General features: G+C 42.4%; 1 long non-coding RNA gene across 1 annotated transcript in view; it reads right to left on the reverse strand.

Moving 5' to 3' along the window:
- Positions 1-5,130: 5,130 nt before the first annotated feature.
- Positions 5,131-14,747, reverse strand: part of LOC128639242 (uncharacterized) — a 156,667-nt gene continuing 147,050 nt past the window's right edge. The window contains exon 3 of the long non-coding RNA XR_008399149.1: positions 5,131-5,594. This is a non-coding gene — a long non-coding RNA (uncharacterized LOC128639242). The remainder of the gene's footprint in view (positions 5,595-14,747) is intronic.

A 14,747-nucleotide genomic window follows, 5' to 3' on the forward strand; every position in this document is an offset into this window, starting at 1 on the left:
TATCAATACAAATATTTACCTTTTAAAACATCTCACAATAATGCATATTAGTGTTTACACTTTAAATCCTTTCCCTTTTATTATCCAATATTCACTCTAATAAAAAATATTAAAACAAAAATTTGCACAAAAAAGTTATAAGGGCTCAAAAATATGGGGTCTCAGGTGGTAGAAACAAAAAGGACTGCATAGGGCTTTAACATAGAGATACACACATACCCATGTCTAACTATGTATATGTATGTATATATGTTTATATGTGTGTACAGATGTATTCATGTGTATTTACAGACATATATACACATATAAACACATAAATATATATGTATACATATATAGACATATATATAGAAGTACAATGGAGCCCTTTGCAGTCAAGTAGATAAAAACGCATATGTATGCAATATTTATATGTAATAAAGGTTTTAAGTATGGGGACGATTTATCATCGGTCTGTCCAACATGATCCACTCAGCGGATCATGTCCGACAGACATTGATGAATGCCGACAACATACGCTGTCTGCATTTATCATTGTACAAGCAGTTCTTGTGAACTGCCTGTGCAATACTGCCCCCTGCAGATTTGCGGTCAATCGGCCTCTAGCAGGGGGTGTCAATCAGCCCAATCGTATGAGATCGGTGACGGATTGATGTCTGCGGCCTCAGAGTTAAACCAGTTAAGGACCGCTGCTTCATAACTGCTGTTTCCAGCAAGCCTAAAGGCTCACGCGAAAACAGGGGCATCAGGGGTCATTCGGGCCTTGATAAATCAGCCCCTATGTATTTACTGTAAATATTTCACATTCCAATGTTCTGCACATAACGCACTATGTTGTATGTATTTATAAATAGATATTCCTATATATATATTTGTGTATATCTATACCCATATATAATTTTATATATTAATATATATAGGATCGATGGAGATGCCACAACTGCCAGGGTGCTAGTACAGAGTGACTACAGTAGAACAAAAAACTTGCACTTCCTGGTCTTTTTTAAAAAAACTTGCACTTTAAATTGTTTGAGATGTTTATACACGGTGTCTTATTACTTTGGAGCAATGCCCTGCAAAAGGCCCTTTTAAGGGCTATTTGTAATTTATTGTAGGGTAGGGCTTTTTTTATTTTGGGGGCTTTTTTATTTTGTTAGGGGGATTAGAGTAGGTGTAATTAGTTTAAAATTCTTGTAATTATTTTATTATTTTCTATAATTTAGTGGGGTTTTTTTTTTGGTACTTTAGATATTTTTTTAAATTGTAATTAATTGTAGTTAGTTTAGGTAATTTATTTAATTATAGTGTAGTGTTAGGTGTAATTGTAACTTAGTTTAGGTTTTATTTTGCAGGTGAATTTGTCTTTATTTTAACTAGGAAGTTATTATATAGTTAATAACTATTTAATAACTATTGTACCTAGTTAAAATAAATACAAAGTTGCCTGTAAAATAAAAATAAACCCTGAGATAGCTACAATTTAACTATTAGTTATATTGTAGCTAGCTTAGGGTTTATTTTATAGGTAAGTATTTAGTTTTAAATAGGAATAATTTAGTGAATTGTATTCATTTTATTTAGATTCATTTAAATTAAATTTGAGTTGGGGGGGTTAGGGTTAGACTTAGATTTGGGGGTTAATAACTTTATTATAGTGGTGGTGAAGTTGGGGGTGGCAGATTAGGGGTTAATAAATGTAGTTAGGTTGCGGCGACATTGGGGCAACAGATTAGGGTTAATAAATATAATGTAGGGTTCGTGGATGTTGGGGGCAGCAGATTAGGGATTCATAACTATAATGTAGGTGGCGGCGGTGTCCGGAGTGGCAGATTAGGGGTTAATAATATAAAGTAGGTTGCGGCGATATTGGGGGCGGCAGATTAGGGGTTAATAAGTGTAAGATTATGGGTGTTTAGACTCGGGTTCATGTTAGGGTGTTAGGTGTAGACATAAAAAGTATTTCCCCATAGGAATCAATGGGGCTGCGTTAGGAGCTTTACGCTGCTTTTTTTGCAGGTGTTAAGTTTTTTTTCAGCCGGCTCTCCCCCATTGATTCCTATGGGGAAATCATGCACGAGCATGTTTTACCTGCTCACCGCTACCGTAAGCAGCGCTGGTATTGAGGTGAGATGTGGAGCTAAATTTTGCTCTTCACTCACTTTTCTGCAGTTAACGCCGGGTTTCTAAAAACCTGTATACCATCGTTGTCTGCAAGTGAGCGGTGAGCATAAACTGCTCGTTAGCACCGCACAGCCTCTAACGCAAAACTCGTAATCTAGGTGTATATTTTTTAGTGTCTGTTTGCTATACCTTTAAGTGATATGCTAATATTCCTCTTAATTATCCCTTATGAATTATTATACCCACTATAAAATATTAACACACAATTACTAGCTTAATTAAACTACTTGTAAGGACATTAACTCACAAGCCAGCAATACAAAACTTTATTACAATGAGGCTAAATAAACATTAATTACAATATGCAGATTAAATATAAATACACTGCACTGAATTAAACATCAATATTACACTAATACATATGACCATTCTATCATATATATATATAGTACTGATGCAGCATCTATATCATACTAATATACAGCCATTCTATTGTGAAAATATATGGTGTGCTGTAATGTAATGTGTCAGTAAGAAGTACTCACGTGATGTATGTTATCAGAGCAAGATCCCAAAGAAAAGAGAGAGAGAGCAACAGTATTTTGGCTCTTTTATTGTAAGTTTTTCATCCCTCCCACAATGATGATGTCACTCATATGCAAGCCCTATGTCTTGTTCAGGTATTTAGTTGCAGCCATGCCATGGTTTCGGGGGAGGGAGGGCATATGGCCACACAAAAGGAGTTAACCCCTTCCTGATTACACAACTGAGTTCTTTTTTATGTATTATTATGTATTCAGTATTATGCCATATTACCCTTTTCTGACCACATCTGAGTTTTTACAGGTTTATGCCTTTATTACATTCCCCCCTTTTGGCAATGGAGGTTACCGGTACCCTTACATTCCAATGGGTGTTTTATATGAGTGAATCTGTTAGAACATTCCTAACCCCACCTATGTGTGATGGCTATATTAGTGTACTAAAGATGTCCCCATTCGCATACCATAATTTAAGTGATATACACATGCAATTAGTGATTTTAAATAACAACACATACAAATTTGAATAACTATACATAATATAGAAATAAATAATATGATTATAAATGGATGTATAAACAGATTTCCCAACGCAGAACCCCATGATGACTGTTTTGAAAAGGAATTTGCTAATTTCTGCCACCAGATAGCACTTGACATCTCTGTAAAAGTATGTTCAATCCTCTGTAGTTCTTGTTCCTGATGGTAGAAATTTACATGAACACCTTCCCCAAAATTTTCAAGATGTTCCAGTAACACAGAATCTTTTTGCAATAAGGTTACCCATTTTTGCCAAAGTGCATCATCTACTAATATTGGTATTATGAGTGGAGCCCCGAAGGTAGCATTATGTGTGAGTAACTGTGGGACAGTGAAGTTAAACTGTAGTGAACTTATCCTCACAGGGTACCCAGTAATACAATAAATCCCTGGTGTGATTTGTTCTTTTGAATTACACTTGTCAAACCATACATGCACCTCATCTATAGGCTTCAACGCAACAAAACACACCTTTCCTTGTCCTAATGGAAAAATCATATCTTGGGAATTAACTTTCTCCACAAAACCATTGCAATATGAGTGATTATGCCAGCAGGAATCAAAAATGATTTATGGGTAGACATAAAACTTTCGAAGGAAACCTTATGCAGCCAGACATGTCTACCTGTTCCATATGGGAACCATTCCATATAAAATTTGGGAACTCTAACTCATGATGTAAAACATGAGATTCTGTGACAGGTGTTCTTAGTAAAAACAAATGATAAACATTCTGATAGGTACCACTAGTGGGCACAAGTGAAGTAGCCCTGCATATATATTCCCTGCAACCTAACCAACTGTTGAACCATAATTATTTGTGTTCTGATGCAAAACTGTTAACAACAGACTGCTCCCACCCTCCCAAAGGTGTATGGTTATTTTCCATAGCCTGTGCTATTAATTTAAAGTCAGTTGATAATTCGGTTTGCATGGAAATACACACAAAATCCCAGGATACTTCCCTTAACCTACTAATTACTCCTATCAGTATTTCCTCTGTATGTTGAATGGCAGGACCCTGAACCTGAATGACTGTCTGTGTCAGTGTCTCTACTAGGGTGTTTATCATTTGTTGTGCATGAATCCCTTTTGCATTTAACATCCCCTGAGACTGTAAGGTTGTTGTTAAGATGGATATGTCAATGGAATTTACCACACCTAACCCTGTTCCCGCACCTCCCAAAACTGTATCCACAATATCCCTCCTAGTCCTTCTCCTAGTACCTTCTGCCCACTTAACTAATGCTTTTTCCATAGTGGCAGTAATTCTGGAACAATTTTGGTAATGTGTGGAAACTAGCCAATCTATTATTTTAATCCTCCATGTGATAAATTGGAATGTGGCATCCCTCAATACTGGAATTGGCTTGATTGTACTTATTTGAAATGGACCGCTAGAAACAACCCTTTTCCCCTCACACATTGCAGTATTGTCATAATGTTTAATCTTTGGTGTAGTGATTAAAGTAGAATAGATCAAAGGTGCAAAAGTAGTTTTTTCCTTTTTTTGATCTATTTTTAAGTATACTTAAATCCCTCCACCAAATTTGGAAGCTCTAACTCTCCAATTAATCCCTTCTCCAATTTGTTGTTCAAATATAACCTTGGTTATATTATAGTTATTGCCATTTATAGTGTGAATAGGATTTGCATATGTTGTAGACACAGAAATACCTTCTCCCACCAGACCTATAGTCCATTTTCCCCAAGCCACCCACTTACATTCCCATTCAAATTTATTACCCTGATTGACCCTCCAAAAACCAGTTAAATTGTCTTGATGTTTTTCAGCAAATATTTCAATCCTCCCACCCGCATTAAAAGTCAATTTTCCCAAACAATCTTTGTTAAAGGACCAGTCAACACATTAGATTTGCATAATCAACAAATGCAAGATAACAAGACAATGCAAAAGCACTTAGTCTGAACTTCAAATGAGTAATAGATTTATTTATAACACATTTCAAAGTGATATATATTTCTACTCCCCTTGTACCATGTGATAGCAATCAACCAATCACAAATGCATATAAGTATAGTCTGTGAATTCTTGCACATGCTCAGTAGGATCTGGTGACTCAAAAATTGTAAATATAAAAGACTGTGCACATTTTTTTTAAATGGAAGTAAATTGGAAAGTTGTTTAAAATTACATGCTGTATCTGAATCATGAAAATTTAATATAACCTGAGTGTCCCTTTAAGGTCTTGAGAACCCCAGAAGCTTGTCCATCCTCTGATGATGTTGCTTGAACTCCATCTATGACTCCTTGTGAGGTTGGTGATTGAAAGTGCATTAAAGTCACAGATTGGAAGTTTTTGCAATAACACCCACACAAATACAAATAGGTTGGTGCAATCATTTCTCTCAGGTTCCACATAATGAAATCTGTCAAAAAGATTAAGATAATATCAGTTCTTAGCAGAAATATCTACAGCTGGGACAACTGTCCCTCTATACACTTTACATTGGTCAACATGGACCCATTGTAACCAGGCTGCCTTCTGGTTTTCCCAGGGGTTGATCTTTCTATTTTAATCACAGTATTACCCAATTTGTCCAAAATTCTATAAGGTCCCTCCCAATTTGCATCCCAGGGAGAATTTTTGCAAAATTTTTTAATCATGATCAATCCCCCCTTCTCAAACAGAGGTGTTTGAGGAGTAGATGAAAATTTACAATCTTTTGGGGCCATATTAGAGGCAGCAAAAAGTAGCAGTGAGCTCAACTGCTCCTGAATTTGGGAGAGATATTGATCTCTAGACACAGATTCTCTCAAGGGGGTAGACAATTGTGGTTCACCTGGGTGGCCTAATGCCATCTTTCTCCCTGTCATGAGCTCATAAGGAGAACACTTGGTAGCATTTGATGGTGTAGCTCTAATAGCCATTAGAACTGCTGGAAGATGTGTGACCCATGATTTACCATACTGGGAAAGCATTTTGGACAATTTTGTTTTTAATGTGCGATTCATGCGCTCAACTATACCAGAAGATTGTGGATGATATGGTACATGAAATCTTGTCTGTATTCCCAGTAGGGCACAGAGATTTTGCATTACCTGACCTGTAAAATATGTACCCCTGTCTGATTCAATGAGTGTTGGAAAACCCCATCTTGAGAAAACATGTTGCCACAGTTCTCTGGCAGTAGCCTGTGTAGTATCACAATGAAGTCGAATAGCCTCAACCCATTTTGAAAAAATATCTACAATTACTAGGGCATACCTGAGACCCCCCTTTGATAGTGGAAGTGGGCCTATAAAATAAATTTGGATAGCTTTCCAGGGGCCATCTGCTACTGGTATTCTCTGAAGAATGGGTCTCTGATCTTTAGGACGTGGAATGATTTGAGCACAAATTAAACTTGTACACATTTTAAACAGGTTTCTGCTAAATCTGGCCAATTAAATTTTTGCCTTAAATGGTACTCTAATGCACTTTGGCCAATATGCCCAAGAAGAGAATGTGTTTGCTGTGTTATAGGTCCCTGCAAATGACTTGGGACCACAAAAAACAATTTAGCCTGTGGATCAGTGGGATTGGAGTAACATATTAACTCCTTACAAATTGAATAACCATTTGGGACTGTTTGCTGTTCCTGTAACAGATGGAAAAGGTTAGGATCTTTAGCTTGTTCTGTTTCCAAATCAGGTACCTCTGGATCTATCATTGTAATCTTTGCTATGTGTGCCATTGTATCTTTAGATGCAACATGCTCTCTCCATGCTTCCTGTGTCTCACTGTCATTCTCATCTGATTGCCATGGTTCCCCATCTAAAGCTGCCTGTTTGGCTAACATGTCCACATGTGCATTCCCTTGTGAATGTTCATCTGTGAAATGTGTGTGTGCCTTAACTTTAACAATAGCTAACTGCAATGGGTGCTGTGTTCCCCAATCTACCAATTTCTTAAGGGCTTGGTCATGTGACAATGGTTTGCCTGCTGAGTCTACTATTCCCCTTAGATTCCAAATTGGTAAATACTCTGTCAGTGATCTGGTAACATAGGCACTGTCACTGTATATACAAATGTTTTGTGTGTCCAACTTTTGGCAAGCCATAGAAATGGCTTCTAATTCTGCTCTCTGTGCTGAGAATGATCGTGGTAGCATAAATGTAAGAGCTAATTGTTGAGAGGGGACCCAAATAGCAAAACCAGTATTAAATTGACCATCCTGCCAAAATCTTGAACCATCTACATAAATTTGTAAATCTTGGGGAGAAGTTTTGTTCTTGAACAATTTATGATTATGAGGTGATTCCCTGTGTGTGAATGTCTCTGTGCAGTCATGGGGTTCGCCCTGAGTGTGCATTAGTTGGGGTAATGTGTATTTTGCATTGTGTTGTACAGTGATGTCACGATGTTGCAAATCTATTAACCACCTAGTCACTCTTTGTGTTGAAACCCCACTTAATGATTTTTCCAATAACAGTTTTATAGTGGTATGTGGTGTTTGGAGGATGAGCTTCCCAAATCCCACTATATGCTCAGTAGCCTGAACTGACCAATGCACCCCTAACAAAGCCTTGATACATGAGTCATATCCTTTCTCTACTGGAGTAAGAAGCCTGGAAAAATAGCCAACAGGCCTCCATTTTTCAGCCCTCTCCTGCAGTAGGACCGTGGAAATAGAAGTGTCAGATGTGTATGTTTATAAAGCAAAAGGGGCCTCCCTCTCCACTGTGGCAAGGGCAGGGGCTGATGCTAAACCTTACTTTAACACTTTAAATGCTTCCTCATGTTCTGCACTCCAAGGAATTTTCCCAACATCCTCCCCTTTCAAAAGATCATAGAGAGGCTTTGCTTTTTCAGCAAACCCTTCAATGAAATCACGAGAAAAATTTAACAAACATAAGAATTGTCTTAAGGTCTGCCTATGCAAAGGTCTAGGCCCCTGAAGTATGGCTGTAACTCGTTCTCTAGTAGGGCATCTTGTACCTCTTTGGATTGATACTCCCAAAAATGTCACCTTTTGTCTCATTAATTGTACTTTTGAAGTGTTTAACTTGAGGCCAGATTCAGCAATCAAGTCAAACAGTTCATTCAGCCACTCCAAATGTTCCTCTACTGTCTCCGTTTGTGACAAAATATCATCTACATACTGTATGATACTGTCTGGGACTGTGAATGTTTTTAATACCTCTGCTAATGCTTGGTGAAAGTATGTTGGCGAGCTATGAAAGCCCTGAGGGAGCGAATTGAAGCAATATTGCATGTTAGAAAAGCAAAAAGCAAACTTATATTGGCACTCTGGGGCTAGTCTGACACTCCAAAAACCATTACTTATATCCAGAACGGAATACCACCTACATGTGGCACTCAGTTTGGATACAACTTCAGGAGTAGAAGCAACTATATTTGTAACAGGTGGGGTAACTTTATTCACCATACGAAAATCAGCATTTAACCTCCAAGTATTATTTGCTTTCTTTACTGGCCACAAAGGAGAATTATTAAAGGAGGAACATTCTCTAATTATCCCTTGGCTTTCAAGCTGACTAATAATTTGTAATAATTTCAGTATCCAGCCACACCCTTTCTGAAGGAATTGATGCAATGGATGCAATGTGACTGATGTAAGAGTCATCTAATACAACAGGCTTTCTCCCTCTAGTATCCCTCCACAAAACATTTTTACAAAGTTCCACTATCATCCCTTCTGATCTCATTATATCAGCACCAAGTATTGTACCCTCTGTGTTTTTGCTCTGCCAAATGGGAATTTCTTTAGTCCACTGATTGCCTAGTGTCATAGTCACATTTGGGATAAGTAATGCTTGGGACTGGGATCCCCCAAGTCCCACAAGAAATGTCTGTCTTGTCCCTTGTGGGGGACTTAATGGTAAGTCTGTCAGAGTTACTAAAGCTCCTGTGCCTATGAGGAGTTTTGTATGATGGCCCTCAATCACACCATAGACACAGGGATGTCCAGAATGATCCATAAAGGTGTTACATATAGGGACCATGTCATCCAGGGCCTCATGTAGTCAATCAGAGCAGGATATCAGAGGAGAATTATTTTCATAATTCTTTTCCTGATATCCCACTTCCTCTCCCCCCACAGTCATCTCTCTCAAAGCCTCATGTGCTGGGCCATACAGATTAGTATCAGGCCTAAACTTTGGGGTGTATTCCTGTCCTGTTTTATCTGGGGGCTTAATCTTGTTATTTTTCCCTACCCAATTCTGGGCATAGCATTCTTTTGGAGGTGCAGAGGGATATACTTTTTCCTGCCCTCCCTCAGTTTCCTTCTGAATTTTCTTTAAAAATCTGCAATCTACTCGTCTGTGCCCATATTTATTTCAGTAATGGCAAGCACCTTTAAAGTGACCCTCTGAATATTTTTGTTTCCCTTCATTAGTGGTTACCATAGCAATTCTATGTTGCCCTGTGTTCCTTTTCTTTAGAATGTTCTGCCTAGTCTTACCTATAATAGATAACACACCCTCTAGTGTATTCTTTTCCTCAGCCATCATATGCTAGGGTCCAAGTATGTGAATTGTTTAATTAAATACTGCAACATATCATGAGGTGTCTGTTCTGGTGAAATTCTGTGTGCCAATCTATATAATTGTTCAAATTTAGCTGCAAATACCCATGGGTCATCATTTAATGCTACTTGCATTTCTGCAAGAGAGTGACTATCTAAATCTCTTCTCCCTGTGACTAGTTTACAAACTGCTTTTAATCTGTCCCCATCTGAACCCCATTTATCCTCCTTAAACCAATCTGTGTTCAAATTAACTGGGCCTGCAACTAGTGATTGAAATCTAGCAGCAATGCTTCCTGGAAGCCAAATCTTTAACATTATACATGCTTCTTTAGGACAAAGCATGTATTGTTTTATTGCAGACTCAAAATATGACATGTTAGTAAATACATCTGCTTTAACATCATACACTGAAAAGAGAGGTTTTAACTTTACCAGTTGTCTTATTACTTTATCTCTATCTTGGTTTTTAATGGTAGTTGTTACGGTTACCCTTAGTCTCGCTGAGAGATGGACCGCTTAGTAGCCTGGATCCCTATTGCTAAAGAGGGGAGAAGCTGCTTTCCATAGTATTCTATATGAGTCTCGCAAATATAGAATAATCTCCCTTAGCTGCAGTACCGCTAGGATACCCTTCTGCCCACAAAAACGAGTCAACGCTGCGATTGAGGGTCAAACAAGAACTCAGGACTGGGATGCCCAGCCTGCTTTTTATTAAGGTTACATGCACACAGGGCACTCCCAGGGGGAGAGGGGGGGAAGCACAAAATCCCCCATCACACATTTAGATAGAGAGCACTGTCCTTTGACAGGCCACAATAGGATTACAGTACTTAAGATAACAAGTTTACAAGTTCATCTTATCAATTAGCAGTCTGGCTCCAGAGGTGATTAGACAATAGTTTCTAAAAGCTGAAAAAAAAGAGTTAACTCTTTATGAAATGATACTTGTTACGGTTTTCTTGGAGCCCTTCTTAGGCGCTGGCTTGCTGGTTCAGGCATTGCTGCTGGGAAATAAGCTCTTCACAACAAAATAACTAATGCTTCTGTAACAGTGCTCCCTTTCTGTGGAACACTCTGGCAGACACGGTCTGACCCCTTTTCGGGGCAGACTAAGGCTGTCCAGACCGCTGATTATGCGGGGCTGAGGTCGGTTTGTCTGGACAACCCGTCGGCGTTGCCATTCTGTTTCCCAGGTCTGTAAGTAATGGTGAAATTGAAGGGTTGCAACGATAAGCTCCAACGTAATAGCCTGCCGTTATCTCCAGAGACCCGGTTCAGCCACACCAACGGGTTATGGTCGGTGACCAGAGTGAACTCCTGACCATATAAATAGGGAGTCAATTTCTTTAATGCCCACACCAAAGCCAAACACTCCTTTTCGACCGCTGCATAGCTGACTTCGCGGGGCAGGAGCTTCCGGCTGATGTAGGCAACTGGATGCTCCCCTCCATCTTCGCCTACTTGGCTGAGGACGGCTCCCAGCCCGAACATGGAAGCATCTGTATGGACGATAAAACGTTTGTTAAGGGCTGGGGCCGCCAAGACAGGAGCGTTAATTAGAGCATTTTTGAGAGCCTGGAAAGCCGTTTCACAGTGGGGAGACCACAGGACCTGTCGAGGTAAGTTCTTCTTGGTCAAGTCAGTCAGGGGTTTGGCAAGTGTGCTGTAGTCTGGTACGAACCGTCTATAGTACCCTGCCGTGCCCAGGAAGGCTAGGACCTGAGTCTTAGTGATGGGGGTGGGCCAATTGGCGACAGCTTCTATTTTGGCCGGCTCTGGTCGCTGCTTTCCACACCCCACCCGGTGACCCAGGTACTGTACCTCGGCCATCCCAAAGTGGCATTTTTCTGGCTTCAGAGTCAGGCCAGCAGCCCGGATCTGATCCAGAACCATTCCCACATGAGCTAAGTGGTCCTCCCAGGACTCACTGTGGATCGCTATGTCGTCCAGGTAGGCGCAAGCAAAACTCTGGAAGCCATCCAGGAGCCTATCCACCAAGCGCTGGAATGTATATGGGGCATTCTTCATCCCAAACGGCATTACCCTAAACTGATATAAGCCGAATGGGGTGACGAATGCCGACTTGGGGATAGCCTCCGGGGCCAGGGGAATCTGCCAGTAACCTTTGCAGAGGTCAATAGTGGTCAGGTAATTTCCCCTGGCTATACGATCGAGTAGCTCGTCTACCCTGGGCATAGGGTAAGCGTCCGTCACGGTATTTTCATTGAGCCTCCGATAGTCTACGCAGAACCGGGTGGTCCCATCTTTCTTGGGCACCAAGACAACTGGGGAGGCCCAGGGACTATCGGAGGGCTCAATTACCCTGAGCTGGAGCATCTCATCGATCTCCTTCTTCATTCCTGTCCTAACTGCTTCGGGGATTCGGTACGGAGCCTGGCGCAAGGGAGCTTGTCCCGGAGTATCTACCTGGTGGGTGGTTAAAGTAGTGTACCCTGGCTTCGGGGAGAAGGTGAGGTGTTTAGACTGGAGGAGTTGGTTGAGCTGCTCCCTTTCAGTGGGGCTAAGTCGGTCCCCTATCTGAACCTGCGCCACTATACCTGTGGGGATGCTCTTTTCTAATAGGTCTGGAATGGGTAAACTGTCGGGGTCTTCCTGAGGGGAACAACATACGGCCGTCACGTTCTCTGGCCGCTCAAAATATTCCTTGAGCATGTTTACATGGAATGTCTTTCTAAGATTGTTGTCGTGGCAGCTAGCTATCACATAAGTGGTGTCTCCCCTTTTCTCTACGATCTGGTAGGGACCCTGCCAGGACGCCTGCAATTTGTCTGTCTTCACCGGCTTAAGTACTAACACCTTTTGTCCTATGGTGAAGATTCTCTTTCGGGCCCCCCGATCGTACCATACTTTCTGTCTTCTCTGGGCCAACTGGAGATTAGCCCGCACGGATTTGGCTAATTGCTCCATTCGGTCCCTGAGTTCCAGCACGTATGGCACAATGGGGACACCGTCAGCCTCCATCTCTCCCTCCCAGTGCTCCCGGATCAGGTTTAGGGGTCCCCGTACCTTTCTTCCATAGAGCAACTCGAAGGGAGAGAACCCTGTCGTTTCCTGGGGCACCTCCCGATAAGCAAATAGGAGGTGCGGCAGGAAGCGTTCCCAGTCTCGGTATTCCTGAGTGAACGTCTTGAGCATTTGCTTGAGGGTCCCATTGAACCTCTCACACAGCCCGTTCGTCTGGGGGTGGTATGGGGAGCTCAGGAGGGACTTAATTTTGCAAACCTGCCAGAGTTGTTGGGTCAATTCAGCCGTAAATTGGGTGCCTCGGTCGGATAGGATTTCTTTTGGAAATCCTACCCGGGAGAACACCTGTACTAGTGCATTCGCTACCGTATCCGCTTGTATGTTGGATAGGGCGACAGCCTCTGGGTACCTGGTAGCGTAGTCCACTACAGGTAAGAATGTATCGCTTACCGGAGGGACTAGGGGTAGCCAGTGGTCCCACTAGGTCAATAGCAACCCGGCTGAAGGGTTCCTCTACAATGGGCATATTTACTAGCTGGGCTTTAGGGTGATCGCCTCGCCTTCCTACTCGTTGACACACATCGCAGGTGTTACAGTAAGTTCTAACGTCAGCGTGCACCCCTGGCCAAAAGAACGTGTGAGTAATGCGGTGTAGGGTACGGGTAACGGCTAGGTGGCCTGCTAAGGGGATGTCGTGGCCTATTTTGAGGATTTCTTGACGGTATTTGTGGGGCACTACCAGCTGTCGCCTACGCTGTCCCCTTTTCTCTGTCCAGCGGTATAGTTTCCCTTTTTCCCATAAGAATGTTTCGTTATCTGCCCCGCCCCCTCCGGTCTCTGCTCGTTCCCGGTACTTTTGTAAGGTCGGGTCAGTCTTAGACTCTGCCTCGAAAGCATCTGGGGTGTCCCAGGGTATGGGGCCTAACCTGTCAGGCAAGGTCGGGGTAGGTCTTACCTGTGTCTCCCGCACTGGGGAGAGCTCTCGCTCCGTCCGGGCTTGGGCCCGTGTAGTCACTGGGTCCGCCTCGTTGTTGCATACTGGAGCATAGGCAGAAGTCATGGGGCCCAAATCGTTGCCCAGTAGTACTTCGGCAGGTAAATTATCCATTAGGCCCACGTTCACAGCCCCCTTTCCCGCTCCCCAATCAAGATGCACTTTAGCTGTTGGAATTTTGTACACATCCCCCCCCGCCACTCTAACGGCCACATTCTGTCCGGATCGCTTGTGCTCTGGCACCAAATGACTCTGTACCAGCGTGATAGTAGCCCCTGTGTCTCGCAATCCCTCGGTAGATCGCCCCTCGAGCCATACCCTCTGCCGATGGTGCTGGCGGTTATCTGAGGCAGCATATACAGGGTCTGCCTCGTGAAGCGGCCCCACATATCCCTCCATAGGGGCCTCTTGGTTAACACAGAGGGCCCGGGCCGGACGATAGGACCCAGAGGGGTAATTGTAATTCCTGGGTGTCTGGTGCGTATTAAGGGGGCAGCTAGCAATGAAATGCCCTGGTTGCTTGCATCGGTGGCAAGTCGGTCTGGGACGCTCAGAGCTGTTATTGGGTGGTCCTGAGTGTCGGACGGGCCTTGTGGGCACCGGGGCTCGGAATTCAGTACGAGGGGGTGCACGGTAAACCTCTCTGGGTTCGACCCGTGCTGGAGCTCGGTAGTTCATGGGTTCGTGAAGACGGGAGTCATAATGTTCATCGGCCAATTTGGCTGCTTCTTCTAAGGTAGAAGGCCGCCTGTCTCGCAGCCATTCCTTCCCTTGCTGTTCCATGCCATTATAAAAATGTTCTAAGAGAAACAATTGTAAAATTTCCTCCCCAGTCACCGCTTTACTTCCGCTCAGCCAGTGATTTGCCGCTCTCCGCATTCGGTGCGCCCATTCCATATGGGTATCGTTAGGCTTCTTTTCCGTGCCCCGAAACTGTCGGCGATACGTGTCCGGAGTTACAGCGTACCGTCGCAACAGTGTCTCCTTAACTAGCTCATACTGTGTCACTTCCTCAGCACCCAGAGTACGAAAGGCTTCCAGGGCTCGCCCGGATAGTTTCCCAGACA

Source organism: Bombina bombina, chromosome 8, assembly GCF_027579735.1.
Source record: "Bombina bombina isolate aBomBom1 chromosome 8, aBomBom1.pri, whole genome shotgun sequence".
Taxonomy (NCBI): Eukaryota; Metazoa; Chordata; class Amphibia; order Anura; family Bombinatoridae; genus Bombina; species Bombina bombina.